Source organism: Momordica charantia (genome assembly GCF_013281855.1).
Source record: "Momordica charantia cultivar OHB3-1 chromosome 7 unlocalized genomic scaffold, Mcharantia_2.0 BLBB01000007.1, whole genome shotgun sequence".
Lineage (NCBI taxonomy): Eukaryota > Viridiplantae > Streptophyta > Magnoliopsida > Cucurbitales > Cucurbitaceae > Momordica > Momordica charantia.
Genome location: NW_028275165.1, coordinates 4,391,850 through 4,402,212, shown reverse-complemented (window position 1 = coordinate 4,402,212; position 10,363 = coordinate 4,391,850). Strand labels below are relative to the sequence as shown.

At 39.5% G+C, this 10,363-nt stretch overlaps 1 non-coding gene across 1 annotated transcript; it reads left to right on the top strand.

The window, feature by feature from the left end:
* Nucleotides 1-5,982: 5,982 nt before the first annotated feature.
* Nucleotides 5,983-6,089, top strand: LOC148210036 (small nucleolar RNA R71). Its single transcript, XR_015792481.1, has one exon. It is a non-coding gene; the product is annotated as a small nucleolar RNA R71 (small nucleolar RNA).
* The last annotated feature ends 4,274 nt before the right edge of the window (nucleotides 6,090-10,363 follow it).

Sequence of the window (10,363 nt, the reverse complement as noted above, 5' to 3'; positions counted from 1 at the left end):
AACACCCAACCTAAAACTAAATGGGTGTCTACAGTAGGACTCGGAAATCATAAATACATTTTCTTTAACTCTCATTGTTTCTACCACTTTTTTCTTTCTAACACAAGTCTTTTCCCCACTCTTATTTTCTTTGACAAAGACTCTTTTTTACTCTTTTGCAACTTTTGTCTTCTCTTATTTTTTCTTTTTTTTTTCTTTCTTTTTCTTTCTCGGTTTTTAAGCTAAGTGCTTTTCAACACTTTCTTTCTTTCCAACTGACTCTTTTTCAAAAGAAAATAGCATGATTTTTCAAATATAAATAACACTTTATCTTTCTGAAACAACGACTGATACAACGACTGTCCCCCCCAAACTTAAGAGAGACAGTGTCCTCACTGGGAAAAGACTTTTGCATCGGATGAAAAAAAGGCTTAACAGTAAAAAGGACAAGGACTTCCTATATAGGGGCAAAGAAAAAGCTTAAAGTCTGTAAAGATCAAAAAGACATAAAAGAAAATGAGTTTATCACATAAACAAAAGAAATAGCTCAAAGCTTAGTCAGACATAGAACAGAAAACTCAACAATCTCTTATAATCATCATCGACATGAAATCACATGCACAGCACAGATGCTTCAAAATAGGCATGTGAAAAGCTAAACTAAGGTTAAGTGAAGGCATACTTTAAGTGATCAGAAGATAAACGATACTAATTTATTCATGCTTCAACTGAGCTCGAAACATAATCAATACAAAAAAAACATGCGTAGTAATGCTAGAATATGCAACTACGTCATTAACCAAAAGAATAAAACACAAAAAATAGCAAAGAAGGAACCTCCCCTTCATGAAGTCGGAGGTTGTGGACTAGGATCAGTGTCAGTGCTGGGAGATGGATGACCAAGGATAGCAGCTAGCGCTGGAGGCCATGAAGGTAAAACCGCAAAATCCAATGAAGCCCTTAAGTTGTAGATATGTTGCACGACTTCTCGAACCTGAGAGTTTTCGAAATGCTGGAAAAAACAGGGCAGGCGCCAGGCGCCTGCGTGATTTATTTTTTTTCAACGTTTTCTTTTTTTTTTTTTCAACGTTTTCACAAACATTCTCTTAATAAGAAAAACTTTATAATTAAACAAAAAAGAAAATACAAGATACAAAGACTTCCTTCCTTTACTTTTGTTCTTTCAAAAACAGATAAGAAGGAAAAAACATTTTTCGCAAAAATTTATTGACCTGAAAGTTGAATAGAGGTTTTTCCTCTATCCACTGGTTCTCCAAAATACGGCTTAAGTCTCTGCCCATTTACTTTAAAAACATTTCCCTTAGAGTCAACTACATCCACTGCCCCATATGGGTAGACTTTAAAAATTTGAAAGGGACCAGACCATCTAGACTTAAGTTTTCCAGGGAAAAGTTTCAACCTAGAGTTGAATAACAGAACCAGATCACCTTCTTGAAGATTGTTCGGCCGAAGACGCCTATCATGCCACTGTTTAGTTTTTTCCTTAAACAACTTAGCATTCTCATAAGAAAAGTGCCTGTGTTCTTCTAATTCCAACAATTGTAACTTCCTCGCTTCACCTGCAGCCAACAAATCAAAATTTAATTTCTTAGTAGCCCAAAATGCTTTATATTCTAGCTCAAGAGGCAAATGACATGCTTTTCCAAAGATTAGCCTATAGGGGGACATGCCGAGGGGAGTCTTAAATGCTGTCCTATATGCCCAAAGTGAATCATCAAGCTTAAAAGACCAATCCCTACGGTTAAGATTTACAGTTTTTTCTAAAATGTTTTTTATCTCCCTATTAGATATTTCGGCTAACCCATTCGACTGAGGATGATATGCTGTTGCAACCCTATGACGCACATTGTATTTAGTCAGCAACTTTTGCATAGACCTATTCACAAAATGAGCCCCCCCATCGCTTATCAGACAACGCGGGGTTCCATAACGCGTAAAAATGTGCTTTTGCAGAAAACGAATGACAACTTTGGAATCATTGGTAGCAGTTGCAATGGCTTCTATCCATTTCGAAACATAATCTACTGCTAACAATATATAAAGCTTACCATTAGAAGATGGAAATGGACCCATAAAATCTATACCCCACACATCAAATATTTCAATCTCTAGGATCGGGGTTTGAGGCATTTCGTGGCGTTTAGATATATTACCTGTCCGTTGGCATTTGTCACAAACCTGGGCAAACTTATGTGCATCTTTGAACAGAGTGGGCCAAAAGAACCCACTTTGCAAAACTTTGGCTGCGGTTTTGTGTCCTGCAAAATGTCCTCCATATGGAGACATATGACAAGCGTCTAATCTCGCCTCGTGCTCTTCTTCTGCGACACACCTGCGTAAGATATTGTCAGGTCCTAGCTTATATAAAAAAGGCTCATCCCAACGATAACATCGAACTTCATTTAGAAATTTCTTTACCTGTTGCTTGTTGAACTCATAAGGAACTATTCGACTTACCAAATAATTTGCTATATCGGCATACCACGGAACTGAATCAACTCGCAAGAGTTGCTCGTCAATAAACTGTTCACGTATAACAGTTCCATCATCACAGAGCGGGGATTCCAATCTAGACAGGTGATCAGCAACTTGGTTTTCAGTACCCTTCCTGTCCCTAACTTCAATATCAAACTCTTGAAGTAACAAAATCCACCGTATCAAACGTGGTTTAGCATCTTTTTTAGCAAATAAATATTTTAAAGCAGAATGGTCAGTAAAAACAATGACTTTTGTGCCTATCAAGTAAGACCTAAACTTATCAAAGGCGAACACAACTGCTAACAGTTCCTTTTCAGTAGTAGTGTAATTGAGTTGTGCACCGGTCAGAGTCTTACTAGCATAATACACAGGATGCAAGATCTTGTTTTTTCGTTGTCCTAACATAGCTCCTATTGCATAATCACTAGCATCACACATGAGCTCAAAAGGTAAATCCCAATTAGGTTCGATAATTATAGGAGCTGAACTTAGAGCAACTTTCAACATTTCAAATGATTTTAAACAGTCATCATCAAAAACAAATGGTCTATCATGTTCTAACAATTGACACAAGGGTTTAGAAATTTTAGCAAAGTCTTTTATAAAGCGGCGGTAAAATCCCCCATGCCCTAAAAAACTTCTAATCCCTTTGACATTTGTAGGAGGAGGTAGCTTTGAAATGATGTCTATCTTAGCGTGGTCTACCTCTATTCCTTGCTTGGAGATTTTGTGACCCAAAACAATACCCTCTTGTACCATGAAATGACACTTCTCCCAATTTAGGACTAGGTTTGTTTGTTCACATCTCTCCAATACTCTCTCCAAATTAACTAAACATGCGTCGAAAGAATTTCCAAAAACAGAAAAGTCATCCATAAAAACTTCTAGAATATTTTCTACCATGTCAGAGAAGATGGCCATCATACACCTCTGAAAAGTCGCGGGTGCATTGCATAGTCCAAAGGGCATTCGCCTAAAAGCGAACGTACCATACGGACACGTAAATGTTGTCTTCTCCTGGTCTTCTGGAGCAATAGTAATTTGATTATAACCCGAATATCCATCTAAAAAACAATAGAAATCCTTACCTGCCAGACGGTCGAGCATCTGGTCAATAAACGGGAGAGGAAAATGGTCTTTCTTTGTTACCTTGTTGAGTTTGCGATAATCAATGCAAACTCTCCACCCGCTCACAGTTCGGGTTGAGATGAGCTCATTCTCCTCGTTGGCCACCACGGTAATACCCCCTTTCTTTGGTACACACTGTACTGGGCTTACCCAGCTGCTGTCGGATATTGGGTATATAACACCGGCGTCAAGCCATTTGAGAATTTCTTTCCTTACAACCTCTTTCATCTTCGGGTTCAACCGCCTTTGACTCTCAATAGAGTTCTTAGCATCTTCTTCCAATAGAATTTTGTGCATGCAAAAGGCCGGGCTTATCCCTCGGATATCTGCTATCGTCCATCCAATGGCCTTTTTGTGCTTCTCCAAAATCTGCAATAAAGAATATTCATTAGTAGGTGATAAATTGGAAGCTATAATAACTGGTAAAGTGTCGTTATCCCCTAGATACGCATATTTCAAATGCGACGGCAATGGCTTCTGCTCCAACGTGGGTGGTTCCACTATGGACGGAAGTAACGACTTGCATTCTTCTTTTTGTATTTTTTCAATAGGATTAGCCACATCTTCTGGTCCTTCTGCTATCTTATCAAGCTCTTCTTCAATCTCTGTAACTAATAAGTCATAAAACTCATCAAACATAATAGGATTCAAGCTATTTATAGCAGAGCACTCTTCAAAGTCTCCTGGTAATTTCATGGCATCTAGAACGTTAAATTTAACTTCTTCATTATTTACCCTCATTGTAATTTCTCCCTTCCTTACATTAAAAACTGTATCCCCAGTGGCTAGAAATGGTCTTCCCAAAATAATGGGAACGTCTAAGTCTGCCTCGCAATCTAGAATGATAAAGTCCGCAGGGAAAATGAATTTGTCCACCTGGACTAAAACATCTTCTATCTTTCCCTTAGGTCTTATGATAGATCTATCTGCTAGTTGGAGGGTAACCGTAGTAGGTCTAGCTTCTCCTATGCCTAAAGATTTGAAAACTGATAATGGCATAAGATTAATGCTAGCGCCTAGATCACATAATGCCCTACCTAAGTTTTTTCCTCCTATGGAACATGGAATGGTAAAACTGCCAGGATCATTACATTTCATGGGTAGCGGGCTGCCTACAGCTTCACTACTACATTTTGTCATGGCTACCAGTTCATGCTCTCCTATTTTTTTCTTCCTAGAAACTATATCTTTCAAAAACTTAGCATAATTTGGCATCTGTTCTAGAGCATCTACTAATGGTATATTTATATGCAATTGTTTTAAAATATCTAAAAATTTTCTAAACTGGGAATCATTATTTTTCTTAACTAATCTTTGTGGAAACGGGGGAGTAGGGGTAAAAGAAGGCTGTACCTGTGGAGGAACACTCGGGGTGTCCTCATTACCTTTTCTAATATTTTCTTTTTCTGGTGTTGTTGGATTTTCTGGTATCTTTACAATTGGTTCAGTGGACGGAATCTGTACATCTGTTGTTGGCATTGTTGGTCCATCATATGCCAGTCCACTCCTGAGGGTGACAGCTTTGCACTGTTCTTTCCCTTCTCGTTTTGGTAATTCAGTATGGCCTGGAAAAGAACCTTGTGGTCTATTCTTCAATTCATTGGCAAGTTGTCCCAATTGGGTCTCAAAATTCCTCATTGATGCCGCTTGGGATTGTATCACTGCGTCGGTTCGGGCCATGTACTCCTTCATCATATTCTCAAGATTTGAGTTGTTATTGTGAACTGGTGGAGTCTGTGTTCTCTGATTGTACTGCTGTTGCGGTGGTGGGATGTATTGTTGTGTAGGTGGAACATAGGGCTGCTTGTTCTGTTGGCTCTGCCCTTGATTAAAACCGTTCGAACCTCCTTGACCTCCCCATGAGAAATTAGGGTGGTGCCTCCAACCTGGGTTGTAGGTGTTCGAATATGGGTTAAAGTTCCTATTGTTCCCATGTCCTACATAAAAACGGAAGCAGGGTTATGTGGACAATTATCATAAATATGGTTTTCACTGCAAAATGAACAAATGAGATCGTTGACTTGGCAAACAGGGGCAGGAGTGCAATAATCCGACTGCACAGGTTGTATCGGCGTGGCTAATGGATTTTTTATTCCCAATGCCATCTCTTTCAGCCTCTGGTTCATTGTAACCATCTCTTTTTGCATCGAGGTCGCAATGTCCAGAGCCAAAACTCCAGCTGGATCTTGCTTCTTTGGTGCTGCCCTAGATCTTTGTGAACACCATAGTTCGTTGTGTGAAGCTAAGTCATTTAGGATGTCAACTATCTCGTTGAATGTCTTCTTTGTAAAGGCTCCGTTGGCAGCATTGTTTAGCATCATCTTAGTAGGATGATCTAAACCTCTAAAGAAATGTTCTATCTGGATGCATGCCGGTAAGCCATGGTTCGGACATTTCCTGATTAGTTCTTTAAATCTCTCCCACGCCTCGTGAACAGGTTCACGATCATACTGTCTAAAGGAGATGATCTCCTCTCTGATATCAGCGTGGCGAGTAGGTGGGAAGAATTTTGTTAAGAACTTCTCCACTAACGACCCCCATGTGGTGATGGATCCCGGTGGAAATGCATTGAGCCATGCTCTAGCTTGGTCCTTCAAAGAAAATGGAAAAAGTGTTAGTCTCAGAGCATCGTCTGTTATACCAGGTAATCGAAATGCATTTGCAATTTGAATGAATGATTTCAGATGATCATGTGGATCCTCATGTTCCTGCCCTCCAAAATGTCCAATTGTCTGCAACATTTGGAACATCATTGGTTTAAGCTCAAAGTTTGCGTGGGCTGGAATAGGGTTGACTATCCCTGAATCAAAGTTCTGAAAAGCCGTGGCGGCATATTCTCGCATTGCCACGTCTCTGTTGTCCGCCATCTGGATATGGTTGAATTCATCATTTCTCGCATGATCCCTCATATTACCGTTAACAGCAGGTGGATCAACCGGATCACGAGGTGGAATATCTGCCATTGATGTGCTCGTACTCTCTACCTCACTTTCAGGACTGATTTCACCTTCTCTCTCTTTTTGCTTTTCTAGTTGTTTTCGAAGTCTTTGCTCCTTTCGAGTTTTTCGAAGGGTCCGCTCAATCTCAGGGTCAAGGGGTAGAAGAAAAGATCTTGTGCTCATGCACTTTAACGTACCCTTGTGAGATAAACGACCAAAAATATAGAACAAAAACGGTGGATGGAGATTACACCCAACAACAATTCTCAAAAATAAAAACTAAAAGAATTTGAAAATAATTTTAAAACTAAAGTCCCCGGCAACGGCGCCAAAAACTTGACTGGGTGTTTATGTTGAACGCACGCACTAAGCGTGGTAACAATTATATAGATGCAAGCGCACACCTGTCAGAGTAATATAAAATGGATGGAGTATCCAAGTATCGATCCTCAAGGACTTCTAAATAATTTCCAAACTCTGAAGTTTTAAAGAATAGTGAATGTTGAAATGAGTGATTCTTGTAAAATGGGAAGTGGTCACAATTAATGGTTTTGGATTTGGGATTTGGACTTAGAATGATAAAACCTAGCCCGATTTACTTCAAGTTAGCCAACAAAGAATCAAGGACATGCTAAGGATAATATGCATTTTACTTTAGAAACTAACGACTACGCTTCTCACTTTACTTATGTCTAAGCAAGTTCAAAGTCCTAAGACATTCCCTAATATGTCTATTATGAGATATATCTTAGTTTTAGGATGGAAATAGTCGTAACCTCGGGTTAAGGTCCTATGTCTAGGCTACTTAAGCGGAACCCTTATGTCTAAGGCGCTCCTCTCCTCGGTTTAACCACTCAACAATGCAAATAAGCAACCTTTTCAGTATTGACTTGTTAAGACTTACAGTGGCCTTCTCTAAATCCTAACTTTTTGGGAAAACATGTTGAGCAATGAATGGAAAGTAAAAACACTACTTCTTAGCAACCCTTTTTAGACATAAAAGGCTAACTATCCATAACCGGGCTAGAGACGGGAATTTAGAAAGACATATTGAAGAAAATACAGCAAGTAAAATGGTTGAATGTGGAATGCATGTGTGAAAAACAAAAGTTAACTAATGGAGAGTTTTTATCGGGATTGAGAGCTTCGCCCTTCTCTTTCAAGCAAGGGAGAGTGTCACGTGCTCTTTCCTCCAAAACACAACTCTCTTAACTAAAAATAAAGTAAAGGCAAAGGGAAGATAAGCAAAGTGCTGTATTTTTATATATTTGAATAAGTAGAAAATGACTAAGTACAAATGGAAACAAAACAAAGCTTAATAAAGGAATGTAAAGTGCTCGAGATTTAAAATCCAAAAGTAACTAATGAAAGCAACTCAAAAGTACTTAGAAAGCAACAAAGAAACACTAAAAATGATCAAGAGAAGGAAGCAAGGCTTGATCAATTTGGTGGAGAAGTTGCTGGAATTTATAGCTGTGCAGAATTGGTTAGGTAGGTCCTAAAACGATGGTGAATCACCCATTTCCAACTCTTTTGACTGACCAAATCGTGCTCAAACTGATAGTGGAACACTTCTTCTACACGTATGCATCGGTTGGAACCACCAAAACGCATTGGAAGACGCGTTTCATTAAGGGCAAAGTTGGAAGAAAACCTGTTTTTCTGCAGGCTTCCCAGGCGCTTGGCGCCTCCCATGTAAGTTTTTCCGTCTTTTTGCTTATTTTGATTAATTTGCACTCCCAAATGGTCCTAAAATGTCATAAATACAATATAAGCCAACCACAAACCATAATATATGAATTTTGCATGAATTGAAACTCAAACGATCGAGAAAAATCCGAAACAAAGCTGAAACATTGTAAAAACAGCATCTAAAACCTTCTTTTTACGCATGTAAACAAGCGTAATCACTAGGGGAGATTTCAACTCTGTGCGCTGGTCTCACGAGAAATCGACCTACCACAGACCAACTAGAAACATGCACCACTTCAACTCCTTCATTGAACAAGCCGGTTTACAGAATCTCCCTCTTACAAATGGTCTTAATATGTGGTCGGATTTCAGGGATCCTCCCTCTCTCACCTTGATTGACAGATTTTTAGCTACTAATGATTTTCTTTTGAAATTCCAGAACGTATCTGTCAAAAGACTGAATCGCCCAACATCCGATCACTATCCACTACACCTTTCTTTTGGCTTGTCAAAATGGAGCCCCACACCTTTCAGGTTTGAAAATGCATGGTTGTAACATCACTCCTTCCCTCCTCTGATCGAATATTGGTGGAAGAACACCCCTCTAAGAGGCTGGCTAGGCCACAGTTTCATTATGAAACTCAAGGGACTGAAAACAGTGATTAAAACATAGAGTAGCTCTACCTTTGGCAACATCACACAACAAAAAAACCAACTCATTACTGAGATAGCCATTTTGGATAATCTTGAAGAGGAAGGGCTCCTAAACATAGTACAACATACCCAACGGAAATCTCTTAGAACACATCTCCTATAAGTGGTGGCTCTAGAAGAAACCATTTGGCGACAATGCTACAAATCAAAATGGCTTACCGATGGTGACAACAATATGTCATTCTTCCATCGCATTGTGGCATCGAAGAAACGAAGGAATACTATTACATAAATTCTATCCACCACTGGCATAAGCCTTTTTGAAGAAAATGACATCGAGTAAGAATTTATCTCTTTTTTTTGACAGGTTATACACCAAGAAAGCGAGTCAGAGGTTTTTGCCACATCCCTTGGATTGGAGCCCCATCTCTCAACAATAAAGCACAGAGATAGAGCAACCTTTTACCGAAGAAGAAATCTGGCATGCTGTCAAGGAATTAGAGACAAACAAGTCCCCTAGTCCGGATGGTTACACTGCTGAATTCTAGGCGTGGTTGTGAAGCTGGATATAGAGAAGGCTTTTGATAGTGTTGACTGGGATTTTCTTGATGCAGTCCTTGAGGCTAAAGGGTTCGGTCATACATGGAGGAAATGGATTCGGGGCTGTGTATCATCCAAAAACTTCTCCATCATTATCAATGGCCGCCCGAGAGGGAAAATTATTGCTTCTAGAGGTTTGAGGCAAGGTGACCCTTTATCACCCTTTCTATTTATTATGATTGTTGATGTCTTCAGTCGTCTGATGTCTCACACAGCACGCTACAACTTTATAAAGGGTTTCGACCTTGGAAATCATTCCTTGAACATACATCACCTGCAGTTTGCCAACGACACCATCCTTTTCTCCATATACATTGAAAACTCCCTCAACAATTTGTTCAATATCAGCAGGCTGTTTGAAGAGGCATCTGGGCTTAAAATCAACCATCAGAAATCAGAAATGCTGGGAGTTAATCTTACCGACAGTGAACATACTACCCTAGCAACCAAGTATAATTGTAAAAAGGGATCTTGGCCCACCCTTTACCTTGGTTTGCCCCTACACGGTAAGCCTAAAACCCTCTCTTTCTGGGATCCAATGGTCGAGAAAGTTAAGAAAAGACTTCTCTCTTGGAAAAACTTCCTCATCTCCAAAGGTGGTAGACACACGCTAATACAGACCACACTAGCAAATCTCCCTACCTACTACCTTTCATTATTCCCATTACCATCCAAAGTTGCCAACACCTTAGAAAGCTACATTAGAAACTCTTTGGAGAGGCACTAAGGAACCTGCGGGGTTGAATTTGGTCAAATGGGATACTGCATAACAGCCGATTTCGGAAGGAGGATTGGGTCTTCCCAACTTGAAACAGAAAAACAATGCCCTTCTAGCCAAATGGATTTGAAGATATACACAAGAAAGGATGACT